Genomic DNA, 19518 nt, shown 5'->3' on the forward strand with positions numbered 1-19518 from the left:
TACACTTTCAGTTTCTCACACTAGAGAAACTATTCAGTATTTACACATGTGTGTCCTATTTATTTCACTTAAGTGTATTGCCTCAATGTGCATCCACTGGAATTCAGTAGCATCCAAGGAAATCTAAAAGGTCCTGTTTGTCCATGACAGTAGGTACACTACCATGGATTGATAATAAGTTTTGTGCCACAGAGAGTGATGTTTGAATTTTGATATTACCTTTCCTATCTATGAGATTCTGCACTAATTATTTTGATTATCTGTGTCTCAGTTTTCTTATCTATAAAGTGGAAATAAAAACAATTTGACAAAGTCCATTTCTGGTCATGATGGTGTTATGTGCACTGGACTTTTCTTCCTGTGTAAGAAAATACATGGAAAATCTATGAAACAATTGTATTCAGATATTAAGCAGTAGTCAGAGCAAGACTATTTGCCCCTATGCTGAGATGTGTAATTGTTCCTGATAACTGCTTCAGTGCACATCTTGAGCTACAGGACAGGGAGTGAGAGCCCATGGAAGGATGGTACTCTTGCTCAGCAGAAGACTCTGCAAATAGAGATCATGGACTCTAAGGTAGCTAAAACTTGCTGGAAAGAACTGAAGGAGACAAAAAGAGAAAAAGCACCCAGTGGCATAAGAAGTCTATTATGTCTTTTAAATCAAAAGTTTTTACATGTGATAAGACTCATGAAGTAATGCAAAGAATAACTACAAAGACAGAAAAACTTTTTAATTCATTAGTGATAGGTCTTCCACTACCTCAGCAGCCATTATGTATAGTAGCTGCCCTCTTCCTATGGTGCCTTGCCCCCTCCCCTGTGTGACATCATGCCAAGATGGTTGCTCCCACCAAAGAACAAACCCTTCTTCCTAGCATGTCCCTGGTCCAACCTAGAGAGTAACCTAATACTCACTCACCTCCTACTACCTAGCAACGTCACCGGCTCCTCCACTCCCTGATCACTACCTCACTCAACCCTGCCTCAGCCCCTATGAACCATACCCCTGTCTCTATAAAAGACTCTCCCTGCCCCGGACATGTTGCTTTTGTCTCACCTTTGTTCAGAGACAGCCCGGCAGGTCTATTCCCCTAATAAAGGCTTGTTGTGGCCTGGTCTGGTCTTGGTCTTCAGCACTTTTACCTGACATTTCTGGTGCCGTGATTCGGATGGTAGATGGTCCATTAACGGACGATCCCCCACAGGATGGGGTTGATTGGCCTTTTTGGCCATCTCCATCGGACCAACCCTATCTGCCATTGCCAGGACCTGCCGGGGCCCAGGACTGTGCCACTGAGAGACGTCCCATCGGCCCGGCTCCTCTCGTTCACTCCCTCTGGGAGACTAACTCAGAGATTGTCAAAGGAGACAAGGACGCTTCTCCCCTTTGCCCCTCTCCCGGGGGGCTGTCTCCTCCTCACCCATCCTAACATGGGAGCCCAACAATCCAAACCCCTTCCCTCAATGCCTCTGGGCTGCCTCCTGGCACAATTTAAACCCCTCGGATTGTTGGGACCAGACTTTAAGCCAAAAAGACTTGTTTTCTATTGTAATCAGGTTTGGCCTCAGAATAAATTAGATAATGGGTTTCAATGGCCCGAAAATGGCACTTTTGATTTTAATATACTGCCAATTTACACAACTTCTGTCAGCACAATGGCAAATGGTCAGAAATCCCCTACATACAAGCCTTTTTCTACCTATGCTCTCGACCCTCCCTCTGTCAATCCTGTTCTCCTTCTCAAGTACTCCTAGCCCAAGCTCCACAGTCCATCCTTCCCAATTCCACTCTCTGATTCTGACTCATTTGATCCAGCTGATCACTCACCACTAGCACTTCCCCCACCTTATAACCCCCCAAATTCTTATGCCTCGTCCCATGCTTCTCCTCCGCCATCTTGTACCTCTCCTTTGTCTCCTTCCACTTCACCACATGGCCCTTCTCCTCCACCATCTTGTATCTCTCCTTTGTCTTCTTCCTCTCCTCCGCCATCTTGTGACCCTCCTTTACCTCCTCCTACCCCATCCCCTACACCTCACATCTCCCTGCCCCAAACCCGTTCTCGCTATCCCACCCTTCCACCATTAGCCCTGGCCACACAAATGCCCCTCCGAGAGGTAGCCAGGACTGAGGGCATTGTTAGAGTACATGTTCCCCTCTCTTTCTCTGACCTTTCTCAAACTGAAAAATGCCCAGGCTCCTTTTTCTCTGATCCCGATGTTTATATCAAAGAATTTCACTACCTTACGCAGTCTTATGATATGACCTAGTGAGATATTTATATAATTCTTTCAACTACTCTCTCCCCAGAGGAACGCCAGAGGGTCTCAAGGGCAGCCCAGGCAGCAGTGGATGATTTTCATGCCACAGATCCAACTAAACTAGTGGGTACCCAGGCAGTGCCAGATACTCAACCTGATTGGACTTACCAGGATGGAGACCCAGGCAGAGATCTCCGAGACTACATGATTGTTTGTCTCAGAGAAGGCTTAAAGAGAATTTCACAAAAGACAGTTAATTTTGATAAAATTAGGGAAATAACTCAGGGACCCCAAGAAAATCCAGCACAGGTTCTTTCTAGGTTGGCTGATGCTCTTCAAAAATATACCAAAATTGACCCTACCTCTCAGGCAGGCACAATTGTTATTAACACCCATTTTATTTCACAGTCTGCCCCTGACATCAGGAGAAAACTAAAAAAGGTTGAGAAGGGCCCCCAGGCCACACAAACTGAGCTCCCCAATGTTGCTTTTAAGGTGTTCAATCACTGTGAGGAACAAGCAAAACAACAAAAAGTGGCCAATTACCAGATGCTGGCAGCAGCCCTACAGGGTAAACCACCATCCTGCAAAAGGACGTTTACTCATGATGGGCCTCCTGGGGCCTGTTTTAAGTATAATCAGACTGGACACTGGGCTAGAGAATGTCCCAATCCCAAGCCACCACCTGGCCCTTGTCCCGACTGCAAGCAGATGGGTCACTGGAGGGTTGACTGTCCCCTTTACCGAAGAGGTAAGAGGCCATCCCCTCCTCAAACCCAGTCAGCAGGTGCGGAGACATCTCTGTCAGAGTTCATCGGCCTGGCAACGGAGGATTGAAGGTGCCCAGGGTCATCTACAGCCCCCACAGACATCACTCTCAATGAGCCCAGGGTAACTGTCAGAGATTCAGGTAGGCCTATTTCATTTTTACTTGATACGGGGGCTACCTATTCAGCCTTACCACAGTACTCAGGCCCTCCACATCCCTCCATGGTAACTATCGTGGGAGTTCAGGGAATACACTCAAGCCCACTAAGTACACCACCCCTAGCTTGTTCTCTGCTGGGCAGTACATTTTCACATAGTTTCTTGGTTATTCCTAGCTGCCCTACCCCCATCTTGGAGAGAGATATTTTAACTAAATTTAGGGCTTCACTCACCCTTCACTCAGCCAATTCAGACCCTACCAGTATTCTGCTGCTCCTGGCTGCCCCCCTGACAGATTCAACTCCCAATCTAACTTCAGCCTCTCCTAGGGAGCTTTATATTGACCCCTCAGTCTGGGACACCTCCACCCCTTCTGTGGCTAAACATCACCCTCCCATTCAGATCTCTCTCAAAGATATCACTCAATTTCCAAATGTTCTCCAATACCCTTTAGCCTTAAAACATTTAAAAGGATTAAAGTCTGTAATTACCAGTCTACTCAACAAGGGACTTCTCAGACCAACTCACTCCCCCTACAACACTCCTATCCTTCCAGTTTTAAAAACAAATGGTTCCTACAGATTAGTACAAGACTTAAGAGCCATCAATTCTGCTGTACTTCCTTTACACACTGTTGTTCCCAACCCCTACATGTTATTGTCCCATATCCCCTCCTCTTCACGTTATTTCACAGTTTTAAGCCTCAAAGATGCCTTTTTCACCATCCCCCTACACCCCAACTCACAAAATCTTTTTGCTTTCACATGGACTGACCCTGATACAGGACACTCTCAACAACTTACTTGGACAGTTCTTCCACAGGGTTTCCGGGATAGTCCACACCTCTTTGGACAGGCCTTGGCTACTGACCTCTTAAAGTTAAACCTGTCTCCCTCTAAGCTGCTCCAATATGTAGATGACTTACTTTTGTGCAGCCCCACCTTCACACTCTCTCAGCAACACACGGCCTCATTACTTAATTTCTTATATAAAAAGGGGTACCGAGTCTCTAGGGACAAGGCCCAACTCTCCCAACTCACAGTACAATACCTTGGGGTTAACATCTCATATCAGCAACGAGAGATCACCTTGGATGGTAAACAACTTATTCGGGACCTCTTCATCCCCTCCTCCAAGGCTGAGATCCTGTCTTTCCTGGGGCTCACAGGCTTTCTCCACTTATGGATAGCAAACTTCAGTCTACTTGCTAAACCCCTGTATGATGCTTCCAAGGGAGACCCAAATGAACCTATAAATAATACTTCTATCAAGGGACCATTTCTCAGGCTTCAGGCTGCTATCCTCTCTGCCCCAGCACTGGCTCTTCCAGATCTTCAAAAGCCATTCATTCTGTATGTCACTGAATGAACAGGATTGGCTTTGGGAGTTCTGGGACAGAACATAGGATCACACTTTGTTCCTGTTGCCTACCTGTCTAAACAGCTTGATTACACAGTCCGAGGCTGGCCTACATGTTTACACGCTCTGGCGGCCGCTTCCCTCTTAGCCCAAGAAAGCTCCAAAATTACCTTTGGCCAACCAACAACAGTAAAGTCACCCCATCACTTACAGGACTTACTCACTCATTATAGCCTCTCACACCTATCCCCCTCTAGGCTACAGCTCTTCCATACCACTTTTATAGAAAACCCGTCTTTCTCTCTTCAGTCCTGCCCCTCCCTTAACCCAGCCACTCTCCTTCCTGAGGCTGTTCAGACACTCTCCCACTCGTGCACAGAAACAATTGAAAACCTCCTTCCCTCCCTCCCTAATGTCTCCTCAGAGGCTATCTCAGACCCAGAATTCACATGGTTTATTGATGGCAGCTCAATTTCCACCCATGTGCCAGGCCAGAAGGGGTAAGGATATGCAATAGTTTCTTTCACACAGACCATTGAGGCTAACACAATCCCACACAACACTACCTCTCAACAAGCAGAATTAATTGCACTCATCCAAGCTCTTACTTTAGCTCACAACAGGAGAGGCAATATTTATACTGACTCCAAATATGCATACCACATCCTACACTCTCATAACTCCACTTGGAGAGAAAGAGGCTTTATGACCACAAAAGGGACACCCATTATTAATGGACATCTAATACATGCCCTTCTCCAAGCGGCCACCCTCCCAACACAAGTGGGGGTCATTCATTGTAAAGGACATCAATCATCTTCCTCTCCTATAGCTCAGGGAAACAACAGAGCAGATCCAACTGCCCGCAATATGGCACAACGATGTGTTCCCCAAAGCCAAAACCAGTTGTTAATCATTCCACCCTTAAAACCTAACTATTCTCCTCAGGAAAAGTCCAAATACATGGAAAAGGGTGCTACACTAAGAAATGATTGGCTTCTATATCGGTGATGCCATGTCATACCTGATGATCAAATAATTCCTCTCCTCACTGACATACATAACTCACTCCATATAGGAACCCAACCCCTCCTGCACCTTCTCAGGCCTTTTCTATACCACCCATCCTTAGTGTCACACACACAGACAATAACACAGGCCTGTCCCATTTGCTCAACCACTAGTCCCCAAGGTGGCTTTCAAACACCCACAAAGACTCACCAGTCCAGGGGACAACTACCAGGGGAAGATTGGCAAATTGATTTCACACATATGCCACCTGTAAAAAAGGTTAAATATCTCCTAACCTTGGTAGATACTTTCACGGGGTGGATAGAGGCCTTTCCCTGCAGGTTGGAAGGAGCGGCTGCTGTAGTTCATGTGCTCCTAACAGAAATCATTCCTCAATTTGGCCTTCGGCGTTCCATTCAATCAGACAATGGACCTGCCTTCATCTCTCAGATCACCCGACAGGTAACAGAGACACTCGATATACAGTGGAAACTACACATCCCATATCGACTTCAATCATCAGGCAAGGTAGAGCGAGCCCATGGGTTAATTAAAATTCAACTAACTAAATTCTCAATAGAGCTCAAACAAAATTGGATTACCCTCCTCCCTTTAGCTCTCATGCGGCTTCGCTCGACACCATGAAAACCATTAAATTTAACTCCCTTTGAGTTGATGTATGGACCACCTCTCTTGTTTTCTAACTTACCAGACCCATCACCAGCACTTGCTGATTATATCCCAACACTTAATTATGCCCGTCGTCTCCTTCAAACCCTGGCTAACCAAACTCTCCCCTTTCCGGACTCGTCAGGTATTCTACATCCTCCTCCTCTTTCTCCAAGTGACCAGGTATATCTCAAGACCCTGTCCCCAAGACCCCTCCAGCCACATTGAGAGGGATCTTTCACTGTTTCATTAATAACTCCTACCATGGTAAAACTCCAGGAAAGAGTCCCCTGGTTCCATCTTTCCAGGATAAAAAAGGCTCCTCCAGATTCCCAGATGAAACAGCCTGAACAACAATCTAACGCTGCCAGATACTCCTCCATTTTCACAAGACCTACTAAACTCAGATTATTCCATACTCTCATACAGATTCCAGAGGAAAGTTAACCTCTCTCTCTCTCATTGACATCTCTAACCTTATCGGCTCAAAATCCAATTGACTTTCCTAGGTAATACGGATGCACATCCTCTTACAGCAGCAGTTTCGGGCCTTCCTTGAGTGTGCTCTGGAAAACGTCACTGGGTGTTGCCCACAGGACGACATCCCTGAGACAATCCTCCAGTGGGTAACAGACCTCTGGTTACAGGGAGCACTAGCTGATTTTTCATGTTTTGAGATAGAGCTCTTTTCTTTTCTCCTCATTTGCTGTTTGTACACACACCTTCATCTGCCTCAAGACATTCCCCTTTGTTAAGGGATCCATGGGGTATTGTGATTCCATATACACAAGGTCACCTACAGATATCCTCAGCCTTCTCTTATTAATTCTTTTGGGCCTTCTCTTTGGGATCAGGCTCACTGCCACTGCCCCAAGAGACTGGAAAACCATAGACAAATGTATTCTGGCAGCAACCTCATCATTACCCTCATTAGTATTATTGGTTGTCTACAGCAATTTATCAAGGGTGACTAACAGCTGTCATTAGGGCTCCCTCACAAGTTTTTTCTCATGGTAACCTATTACCTAATTATCGCCCTTCCTGGTATTATTTGTCTTCACAAATACACAAAAATGTTTCTTCACTCCTCTCTTCTTCCCTTTGACAAGACTCTTCACCATTCCATCATACACTACGGGGTCCACATCACAATTCTCCTAAGTGCCCTCATCTCCATCTTCCTCTTTCTTCTACATGCAGTTTCCATGGCCCCACCCTTACCCGTCAACCCTACACACATATACAATGACCTCCAATTGACTCACTCCTCACTTCCACACTATCTAGATAACATGCTCCAGCTAACCCACTCCCTATTAAATTAATTCAACCCATCACTAGCCAGTAACTGTTGGCTCTGTATGTCCCTATCCACTGCTTCTTATACAGCCATCTCCATACCTACAAAAGTCTGGGCTACAACCAATCTTACTTACCATCCTCAATATAAGATGGGAAGCCCTTTACAGTTATTTAATAAACAGTCCCTCACTGACTTTCACATCACTAATATGACAAGAAGAACACAAACAGGTCGTGCAGCCCAACTCCTTCAATCTTACATGGCTAACCTGTCTCTATATGAGAGTAAGGAAAAGCCTATACTCGGACCTATAGTTGATAACATCATCTTGAGCTTTCAGGCCCCACTTTGCTTTCAGCGTAACTTGTCCATGGGCTCCTTGTTGGGACATCTTCCTTCTTGGAAGTGTAATTACACATTACAATTACAGGCCTCATCAGGTCATACTAACTACAAGGTCACCCAAGATGCCCCCTTGTTCAGCCTGTCTGCTTCACTTGGGCTCCAAAAATTATGACACAGGGTCTTCTCAACAAAAATTCTGGGTTTTGCAATGGTCAGCATATGCCCTGCATGACTATACAACCCTGGACTCCTTGCAACACAGTGTCCTCAGTCTCAGAATGCCTTCTTATTCCAACATTTAACCATTCTCCAGAATGGCTTCTGGTAGATACCAGGAGATGCTTCCTCCAGTGGGAAAATAAGACCAACAATGCCCAACAAATCTCACACCAAAGACCTTTTCAACCCTTAACAGGTGCTGTGCTGGCAGGAACACTAGGAATATGGGAAATGGAGAAAAACAAACTCACACATCTTTTCAACATACACAACCAATTCTGTTTACCCAGTCAAGGGATCTTCTTCCTTTGTGGAACTTTGGCCCACCTGTGCCTGCCAACTAACTGGACAGGGACTTGCACTCTAGTTTACCTCAGCCCTAACATTGATATAGCCCCCAACAATCAAACTTTATCAGTGCCAACAAAAACACAGGTCAGACATAAACGAGCTGTCCAATTAATACCCTTACTTGTAGGACTAGGCATCACTGCTGCTTTAGAGACAGGAGTAGGGGGCCTAGCTACCTCACTAACTCAATTCCAAACTCCCTCTAAAGAGCTAAGTGACAGCCTAAAAGAAATAGCTAGATCAATCACAACTTTACAAAACCAAATAGATTCCTTAGCGGCTGTCACTCTCCAAAATAGGAGGGGACTAGATCTCCTTACAGCAGAGAAGGTGGTATATGTCTTTTTCTAGGAGAGGAATGTTGTTTTTATACAAATCAATTGGGTATAGTACGAGATGCAGCAAAAAGGCTCACTGAAAGGGTCTCAAACATTGACCAACGCATGAACAATTGGGTAAATGAAAATCTCTTTTCCCTAAATAGTTGGCTGCCCTGGCTCCTTCCTCTGATAGGAACATTGGTCACCATCTGCCTTATCTTACTCTTTGGACCCTGTCTGGTTCACTGTTTTCAAAATTTCTTCTTGCAGGAACGAATGAGGGCATTCACCAACCAGACAGTCACAGAATTCATCATGGCAGGGTACCAGCCAGTACGACAAATAGAAGAGGTCCCCACTTGCCATAGGCCTCATCAGATCCAGGTCTAGCCCCAATCTTTGCCCCTGGTCAGCAGGAAGCAGCTCCAGAAGAAGAGACCTTCACCCAACTGTCATAAAACAAAAGCCTGGAATGATAGGTCTTCCACTACCTCAGCAGCCATTATGTATAGTAGCTGCCCTCTTCCTATGGTGCCTTGCCCCCTCCCCTGTGTGATGTCATGCCAAGATGGTTGCTCCCACCAAAGAACAAACCCTTTTTCCCAGCATGCCCCTGGTCCCACCTAGAGAGTAACCTAATACTCGCTCACCTCCTACCACCTAGCAATGTCACTGGCTCCTCCACTCCCTGATCACTACCTCACTCAACCCCACCTCAGCCCCTATGAACCACACCCATGTCTCTATAAAAGACTCTCCCTGCCCCGGACATGTTGCTTTTGTCTCTCCTTTGTTCAGAGACAGCCAGGCAGATCTATTCCCCTAATAAAGGCTTGTTGTGGCCTGGTCTGATCTTGGTCTTCGGCACTTTTACCTGACATTTCACTAAAAAATTCCAAGAGCTTAGAGTGATGGAAGATATTTCAGTTCAGATTAGATGGAATAGAAATATTTTATTGAACATCAATGACATTCAGTGGAGACTGTAGAAAAGTCATGATTGAGTAGTGAAACAAAACTAAACCTAGAGTAAAATTTATTTAAATCTTGCCCTAACAAATCCAGAAAAATGCCTTAATATGATTGACCAAATGTATGTACTGCCAAGCTAAATAAAACATATTTGAAAAAATGATGTTGGGGTCAGGGATTTAGCTCATCAGTTTGGCTGCCTGCTGTGCAAGAGCAAGGACCTGAGTTCAATCCCCGATACCAAAAAAAAAAAAAACCTCAAAAAAAATGATGTTCATCATATAGTCTATCAAAATGTAAGTGAGAAAAAGATGCTTCTCCACTCAATTAAGTCAGCTTAACCCTGATTAGCAAGTCAAATTTTCCAAGTCTTAAGAAACAATAGAGAGGATTTGACAGGTTGAAAAGAAACAATATAGCATTTCCTGAGGTTTGTAGGAAACAAAAAAGGAATTCAGAAATTTAGTCCAAAAATTTCAAAGATTTTGTGATAAGGGAGCCTTTTCTAAATTAATTCAGTCACTACATATTTGAATATTTCCTAGGTCTAAAGTGATTCAAAAGGAATATAAAGGAGCTAGAGAACACACTGTTACAATTCTATACTCCAGAAGGAGATGAGACATTTTTATTGAGCATGTACTCTGTGTGAATTTCTTTCCTAGATAAATGTTCATATACAAATGTCTTATAATAGTTCAAAAACTAGAAAACCAAAATTATGACAAATACACTAAATTTCATGAAAAGAAAATAAGTAAAATGTGGTTAGAATGTAAGTGAATAATTATTTATTCAGCAGATTAATTAATATCTCTTAGTGGTTCTAACAGTGGAGAAAGATTCTGTAGGATTGGGATGATTTCAAATGGCAGCAGGAACAACAACCAAAAAGAGAGAAAGTTGAAAGTAGATTCACTGTGAGGACAGACAGTATAACTAATTTAGAGGAAAAACAATGTGTAGAGATCTAGGAAGAGATTGGGTTACAAAGAAATGTTAAGGTCAGGAAGTAGCAAATATTTACTAACATACTGAGTGAGAATGTAACATAAAAGCAGCACTTTAAGAAATGGATTAGGCAGTTATCAGTAGAAACATAACAGGTAAAAAGAATAATAGTTACCATGTTAAGCCAGATGAGACAAACAGTTAATAATCTATCCATCCACTCACTCATTTACTCAATTAATGTTACTTATATTCTTTGTGTCTTGCACTATGATAAACACTAGGAGATAGGGAATTAAAAATTAAAATGAAATTTTGTCCCTCCAAAGTTTATTTTCTGCAGGAAATAATGGCAACAATATGATCACAAATATGATGAGTTTCACAAACTGAGGGTACAAAGCTTTCTCCATAAGTTACAATGAATGAAAGATAATAGAGTTCTTACATCTTCCACTTCTTGCCATGAATGAGCCTTTCTGCTAAACCATAAAACAGATATACAGAAGAGAAAAGAAGAGGCAAACCACTCTTTAGAACTTTCTAGATAGACTTTTGACCCAGACCCCATAGAACACTACTTCATAGTAATAAGTTTAAGCAAAATATACCATATTTTTTCTTCTCATGTATCTTCATTTGATTGTTGCCATTTTATTTTCTAAAGTTTGGTTTGGGGGTGACAGTAAACTACTAAAAGGACAGTAGTGGTGTGACCTCTAAGAAAAAGAGAGATAAAGGAAAGAGAGAATAAGGGAGAGAGGAATAGAGAAAAGAAATGACAGGAGGAGGAAGACAGAGAATAAACAAAAACAGAGCAAACATACACATTCGCAGAGAAAGGAATAGTTTCACAAAGTGAGAGCTTCACATCACTATGCTCACTGAAAAAGCTCCTATTACTTGGTATCATGACCTTATAATGTTTTTATCTTTAACCCCATCAGTGATTATTTTTCTTGGGAGTAGAATACAATAGACTCACTTGCATTTGGGTGGAGGTCAAAGTTTTTCATTAATAAGCATGACTTAAAATCAAGCAATGACAACATAGGAAAAGAAGAAAAGAGATTAAGAGATACTGCAAAGGGATAAATTGAAGACTAGTTTCAACTAATTTATAAACACTTATGTTCCAATTGACAAAAGTTTGGTCATGAATAAAACAGAATATGAAAAGTATGCAATGCAAAAAATATACAGTGACTTGAATGTGGACAGATGGGCCTAGTTGTGGATTTGCTGAGCAGGAAGTGCTGGTATCATACAAAGGAGGAGTTGTACAAATAATAATAGGAAAAAGTGATAAATTTTATATATGTAGTTCAAATTGAATATACAGATTTGAAAGTAATTAGCTGTAGACACTTTGAAAAATGATTAATAAAGAGTTGATATCAAATGAAAAATAAAGCTGAGTTTAAAATTCAGAGTTAAATCTGTCAATTCAGATGAATGGAATGGAAGACAAGCCACCCTTAGAGATAAAGAATGGTGATAAGAGAAAAGTAAGACTTGCAGTGTTTACAGAAAGAGGAAGATACCATACTGATATAGGGCACCAAGTAATCTAAATAAGGGAAATATTTTAACTCCCAACTTGCTAAATATCCAAAATGTGAGTTTGTGCTCTCTAAGATCAAAGAATGAATTTTAGGAACAATGGAGGTTAAAAGTAGGAAAAATTTATTGAGAAAAAGATAGCTTTTGTCTAAGGGAGAAAGAAGAGGGACCAGAAAGTGGGTTGCCTACCAACGCCACTTCTCAAAATTTTTATGGGGCAAAGCCATGAGGTGAGGCAAGTACAAAGAGGGACAAAACTATAAGACCCAATGAAAAATCATGATGTGGACATGAGGTGGGACAAAACCATGATCAACTAAAAAGTTTACAAGTATGGTTGCCCAGGTAAAACTGATTAAATGGACATCAAATGGGGAAGCTAATCACATAGCAAGTGTACATGGATTTCCCAGAAGGAATGGACAAGCTAGAGTTGGTTTGGTACCCAATTGAGGTGACTGAGGTCTATTTAGAATATCAACCACTGCTATTTATCTCTAGTAGAAGTATGTGGGTGTAGTAGTTTTTCTTTTTTTAATGTTAACCTTCAGTGAATGTCCCTTAATTGTAAACATTGAGCATTGCTATTCATAGGGAGATCTTAATCATTCAAGATAAAATGTATATGGTTGATGGAAACATTTGTGAAAGAGGTTTAAAGGATTTGTTTAGAAAGGAAAGAAGATATGGTGATTTAATCAGCAGACTTTTTTTTTAAGTGGAGGAAAGGAGAAACAAAATAACCACTTGGCAGTTAATTTCAACCTTCAGTTTAAAGATGATTTCAAGGCCATCTTCAAAAAATGAAGTGTTGAAGCTCTGTCTTAATGGTAGAACAAGTGAATGAAAACAGTAGAAATAAATCAGATAGAAAAGTACATAAAACTAATTGTATTAGTCACCTTTCTATTGCTGGGACAAAATGCCTGATACCCACAACTTAATGTTGGAGACATAATTTTTGTTTCTGGTTTCTGAAGTTTGAATGCATTGTCAACTGGCTCTAAAGCAGGAGCATCATGGTGGAAGAACTTGGTGAAGGAAAGCTGCTCAAAGTATGGCATTCAGGAAGTGGAGATCAGGGTTTGAGCCATAGGAAGGGGCCAAGAATCCACTACCAGTATAGTCTCCAAGTTCTCATGACCATGACTCAGAAATGTACTTTTCTAATCTCTTAGGTTTTTATCACACATTTGAGTTGGAAATGAAGATTAACCATCACATTAAAAAATGATGTTGATTTAATAAGAAAGGAGAGGCAGATCCCAGCAAGAAGCCAGTGTAGACCAGAGTGGCACAACTGCAGTAAGGTCTACCCAGGGCCCCACGCCAACCTCAAAAGCTTGGAACCACATCCCCCAGCCAAAGACCACCTGGAAAAGAGCTGAATGGGCACACAAGCAACAGCTAGAAGCCTGCCCAGATTCCATCCGTAAGTGCACACAGACCCAAGCCAGAAGCATGCTCAGATACCAGCAATCAGAGTGCACAGCCACCAGCCAAAGGCCCTCCCAGACAACAGCTACATAGAGGGGAAGGCCCTAGCCAGAGCCATACCTAGATACCATCCCAAATATGCACCTGCCCCAGCCAGAACCCTGCCCAGACAACAGGACAGCTTAGGGATCCAGAAGGCCACCACTCTGAGCCCAGGAATTGGTACAGTGGTGGGCAGCAGAAAAAAGGCTGCTCGGTGGCTTGCTGAGAATTGAAGACAACTGGGTAAGTGAAAAGTTGTCTCAACAAAGGCATATAAGGCTGCATCTATTGAAATGAGAAGGCATATAAACAAGTCTCGAGATCCACTCTTCAGCTGGCCATCTCTTCCTGTGAGTTACTCTAGCAGTGCCTTTGAGATAGCACTTTCAAAGCCTCTGCCAAGTTCCCTAGTTCTATAAACTTTGCTACCAAATGAGTGAAGAGGCAAGACAGAAAAACTAAATGACAGCTATTTGGAAATCAGCAAAGGAGAAGGGAAATGTCACATTAAAGGTTAAATGACCCAGAAAAAAATGAACAATTTGGAAATATGCCATGGTGGGGTTAAAACTCCCAGCATGGTAGGCAAGATAAAGATTCATCTTGTTTAATTACACAGCTTTGCACTAGAGTCTTACAAAAGGAGAGAAACATCAACAGTCTTTCCACTTTAGGCAAACTAGAAAATGAACTTGCATGCTTATAGGTCCCTCGGGATGTTTGCCTGAAAAGAAAACCAGCTCAGAGACCCTGGATTCTCTATGACAATGAGCCAAACCCAACCACTCATCTGCACACCTGCACTTCTGAGAACCCAGATCCAGCTATATAGGCACTGCTACCAGTAAGAGTGAGGTAGCTGGGTGGGGAGGAAGAAGTCTCCCCTGTCACACCTCAGGAAGTGATGATACCGGGACCTCCCATGGGCATCTCTACTCCATTCCTCAGCAGGCCACATCTCAGAGTTCTGGACTATCCAACTGAGACTGCCAGATGTGCCAGACAATCCAACTGAGAGTAGGGTGAGAATTTTAACCTTTGCAGCTTATTGAGCAATTAGATCTGCAACGCCATCTGAAGGGCTTCCAGTCTTGGTGTGGGTCTCTGTCCAAGAGCCTCAGAGAACTCATGGTGCCCATGCTCAACCCTAACACGTTGTCCACTTATGAAGCATGGAGGTTGTAATCAACTCTTGATATGCAATAAACTGGAAGTTTTAAAAAAGGAATTTAAAACAACCTAAAATTGTTTCTTGTTGGTCTCCATTGCCCAGACTGCCAGGGGAACATCTATTGCATCTGGAAGGCTGAGTATGTGGGGGGTAGACCTGCATGGATCATCAACTGTAATTCCAGTGTGTGGCCAAAACTTGTGGTAAATCACCAGACCAGGGTCTTCAGCACCCCCACAGCGAATCTCACTAGTCATGGAGAAGCCCCAATCCAATGGAAACCCATACTGAGGAAAGGCTGAGATAAGGCTTGAGCACCTCAAGTTCTGCTTCATTCAGTGTAATCCCACACCCCCTCACTCAGTGTGAGGCAGACTTGGCAATGGAAGCTAGAATCATAAAGTGGTGCAGTAATTAGAAGTAACTGGACCAGGAAGAGGAGGCATCTGCTCCACTTATGTCATAGCCATTGGTGGCCACAGGGGGGTGGGACTGGTCATGCAGGTGTGTGTCAGGAGTAATGATTGTAGAGGAGCGGGACATGAAGAGTGCCATTCTGGAAACAGTGCTGTTGAGAAGCAATAAACTCTGCATAACTGATTGGCACCTTCTCACTTAGGTACCTGGTGAGTTTGATTGTTTTTCTTAATTTTCTGGTTATTGGAGCCTTAAAGCCACCTTTCCTGAGTAAGGAGTCTATTGTCTGGATCTGATTCCAGTCTTGTTCCTTAGCAACCTCAGGTAAATATGTGGCTGTGTGTTTGACACCTTTTTCATTGATAAATTCAATTCGAATCCCATGGAACCCTACCTCCCAGTCCAGGTAATCACTGGCATCCACAAAGTTAGTAAGGAGGGAGACAGAGCAGAAAAGTTTAGGTAGCACCTCTCAGGTCAGGAGGGGAAATTATCTGTCCTTAAGTGCATTGGTTGACGTTTATTTCCTGAGTCCTGAATGAAGATTCATGGCTGAGAAAGTCCCAATGCAGCCACAAAGCCACTTGTCATGCCGTCTTCCACTTCACAAAGAGAGGATGGGGTCATTGGTGAATCTAGGAAGTCGTGGCTGTGGGAAGCCATAGAGGTGACAGTAGAGTACATCAAAGCAGTAACAGCATATCTCCACAGTCATCACCAAATTCTTAGTGGTATTGGTAGTTCCACTGGGCCAGTGAGACTGGTCATGCAAGCATTAACAATGCCATGCTCCTCGAGCTTATTTTTCTTGTAGAAATCCTGCCCTATTTGTCTTCCCTGATGTATAGTATGTATTTTATTTTATATTATTAAGGGTGGGGTAGGATACCTGTCATTTAAGAAAATAAACAAAAAATTTAAACCCCCAAAATGGGGGGAATAGGGCTGGTGAAGCCCACCATCACATTGAAGTGGGCTCAGTGGTTTTGGAGTGAAGAAGCCTTACTCCCTGCACATTTCCTCGTGCTCCCAGCATGTCCAGCAGTAGAGATGTGTGACCTCCTCTTGCCTTGTCAAGGGGGTTCAGAAGTCAGCCAAGGGAAACTACATGGGCCCTGTCAGAATCCATCCTGAGCAGGGTGTAGTCAGGAAGCAGCCTGGAAGTGTGTGGTCATGGTGGCCTCATGGAAACATGGGGCTAGTGGCTTTCAGGGAAAATACTGAATCTTGGATCATCCATGCAGCAGCTTTGCATAGGGAGGTGACTGAAAGCTCCAAGCAGGAGCAGAACTGCCTTCCACTTGCTTGACCAAAGTAGTAATAAGGGTGGCTGGTACCTGCAAATGAGCGGGAAGTAGAGAGAAGGGGTGCTTCCTGCCCACTGTTTCCTCTGTCCTTGGGCCACTAAATAGTAGATAACCACTGTTGTAAGGAACCAGTCCAAATTCCTGCCTTGGTTCAGAGTTTATTTCATCCCTAGTTGTGAGTGCCTTTTGGTCTGGAGAGTTGGCTTGTCTCATAATACCCACAAGCTAGGACATTTTTTCTATAATTATGAATTGTCCCTGTTTTACTTTAAAAGAGAGTGTCTTTGATCACTTGAGTTTGTCAGTGCTGGATTGTTCCCACTGTGAGGTTCTTAAACTTCTTTGCTTCATAATAGTGAAACAACTCATGTTAGATACCTTTCCAAATGAAAGGTTTGTAGTTAAGACATTATATATATTTTACTGTTCATAATAAAAACCATCTATACAAAAGAACTCTGGGTAGTTAATTTTAAGATTTTGCAAAAGATCTGTTTTTAATACATTAACATCTACAATTTCACTAACTGTTGTTTTTTTGCTATCAAGATTTCTGGAGCCTAGGGATATACTTGTTTTTGATTATTTATGTTCTTATTTCCCTGAAGTAAGAGACTGTATGGCCTTCAGTGCAAAGATTTCAGACCAATTCTTTTATTACACTTGGTTGACTCTTGGTTATATAACTTCTGAGTGCAAATCATTGAACTCTTTAATGAAGTATTGTAGAAGATAAATCATAATGATTAAAAAACAACAACAACTCTCAAAACCAGACATCAAGGTCACGTAAGGTAACCCCAAAGTGTAATGGCATGAAAAATCTGACACTCAACCACCTAGACTCCCTGAATTGGCAATTATAGAGGATCTGGAAAAAATGAAATCAGAAATAATCTCTCAGATAACAACAGAGGCTGTGTCAATAGTGCAAGACATGATTAAGAACACTAGAGCTGAGACAGATAAAAAAAAAAATAGAGGAGCTGAAGAACGTGATGGAATCCATAAAACAGATGCAAACAGATTTCCTGGAGATTAAAAACTTCATTGAAAATATATGCATCAGAATGAACTGATGTGAAGACAAAATTTCAGATATAGAAGACAGGATTGCAATTTGTGATGAGGAAAAGAAAAACTTCTTAAAAATAGTAAGGGACCATGAGAAACCTATCCAGCAGCTGTTAGATGATGCAATAAAGAATAACATAAGAATGAAGTCAATGAAGAAAAAGGAGAGCGTGCAGATGACATAAAAAACTGTTTATAGAAATAATGGCAGAAAACTTTGCAAGCAGGGGAAAAGAACTTGATATACAGATATGTGAGGCATGTAGGACTCCAACTAGCCTTGATCAAAAAAAATCTACACATAGGCACATAATAATTAAGATTCCAGAAACCTAACAGAACAAAATTTTACAAGCAGTTAGAGAAAAGAAACAAATCACATACAAAGGAAAGCCCATCAGAATCACAGCAGACTTCTCAATGCAAACCCTAAAGGCAAGAAGAGCTTGGAGTGAACCATTTTAAGCCCTAAAAGAAAACAGCCTCCAACCCAGATTGATGTACCCTGAAAAACTATCTTTCAAAATTGATGGAGAAATAACATACTTTCATGACAAAGAGCACATTAGAAACTTCATGAATACAAAACCAGCACTCCAAAAAATTTTAAACAATATCTTATCAAAAGAAAATTAGGATCACAACCTCACAAAGCCCAGCAGAATGAATCCATCAGGCATGACTAGTAATTAAATGCCAAGGGGGATAATTCAACAAAAAGAAAAAGTCATGACAAGGATAAGTTAATACATATCAGTAATAACCACCAATGTTAATGGTCTCAATTCATCAATCAAAAGAAATAGACTGGCAGAATGGGTCAAGAAGCAAGATCCAACAATATGCTACATACAAGAAACACACTTAATTAAAACAAAAACCTTATAGACTAAAAATTAAAGGGTGGAAAATAATACTGCATGTGACAGGAACACCCAAGAAAGCAGGAGTAACTATTCTCTTTGAAGATCAAATGGATTTCAAACCAACACTTATTAAGAGAGGGAAAGAAGGCCATTGCATTCTTATAAAGGGAAAATTCCAAAAGGAAGAGATGACTATCATAAATATGTATGCATGAAATACTAGTGAGCCCAACTATATAAAACAAATACTAATGGACATGAAAAGGCAAATAAGCACTAATACAATAGTAGTGGGCGTCCTCAAAACCCCACTGTTACAAATAGATAAAGCAAATAGAAAACAAACAATGAAATGCTAGACCTCAATCAAACTATTGAATAAATGAACTTAATAGATGTTTTCAGTGTGTTTCACCCTACAAAATCAAAATACACATTCTTTTCAACGGCACACAGGTTGTTCTCCAAAATAGACCACATGCTCACTCCTAGAACATGTTTAAGTAAGTGCAAAGGAATTAAAGTTATTCCCCTGTATATTATCAGACCACAGTGCAATGAAATTGGAGATCAATAGCAAAAGAAACCACAAGAATTTCATAAACACATGGAAATTGAACAACACACTTCTGAATAAGCAAAAAGAAAACTACAGGCCAATTTCCCTAATGAACATAGATTCAAAAATCCTCAATAAGATACTGGCAAACACAATGCAGAAAATCATCAAGAAGATCATACACCCTGGCTAAGTTGGATTCATCCCAGAAATGCAAGAATGGTTCAACATATGCAAATCAATCAATGTAATACACTATATTGTCAGAGTCAAGGAGAAAAACCATACTGAACCTCCAAATGGATGCAGAAAAATTTTGACAAAACCCACACCCATTCGTGATAAAAACCCTACAGAAAATTGGAATAGATGGTCTGTATCTCAACCTGA

The 19518-nt window shown here is 41.9% G+C and overlaps 1 pseudogene; it reads right to left on the minus strand.

The window, feature by feature from the left end:
* Nucleotides 1-11265: 11265 nt before the first annotated feature.
* Nucleotides 11266-16087, minus strand: LOC147824966 (AMMECR1-like protein pseudogene; annotated as a pseudogene).
* Nucleotides 16088-19518: the final 3431 nt, after the last annotated feature.

The sequence above is a fragment of the Heterocephalus glaber genome, unplaced genomic scaffold, assembly GCF_053883595.1.
Source record: "Heterocephalus glaber isolate CG9 unplaced genomic scaffold, H.glaber_assembly_v1.0 deba00001523, whole genome shotgun sequence".
In the NCBI taxonomy this organism is placed as follows: Eukaryota; Metazoa; Chordata; class Mammalia; order Rodentia; family Bathyergidae; genus Heterocephalus; species Heterocephalus glaber.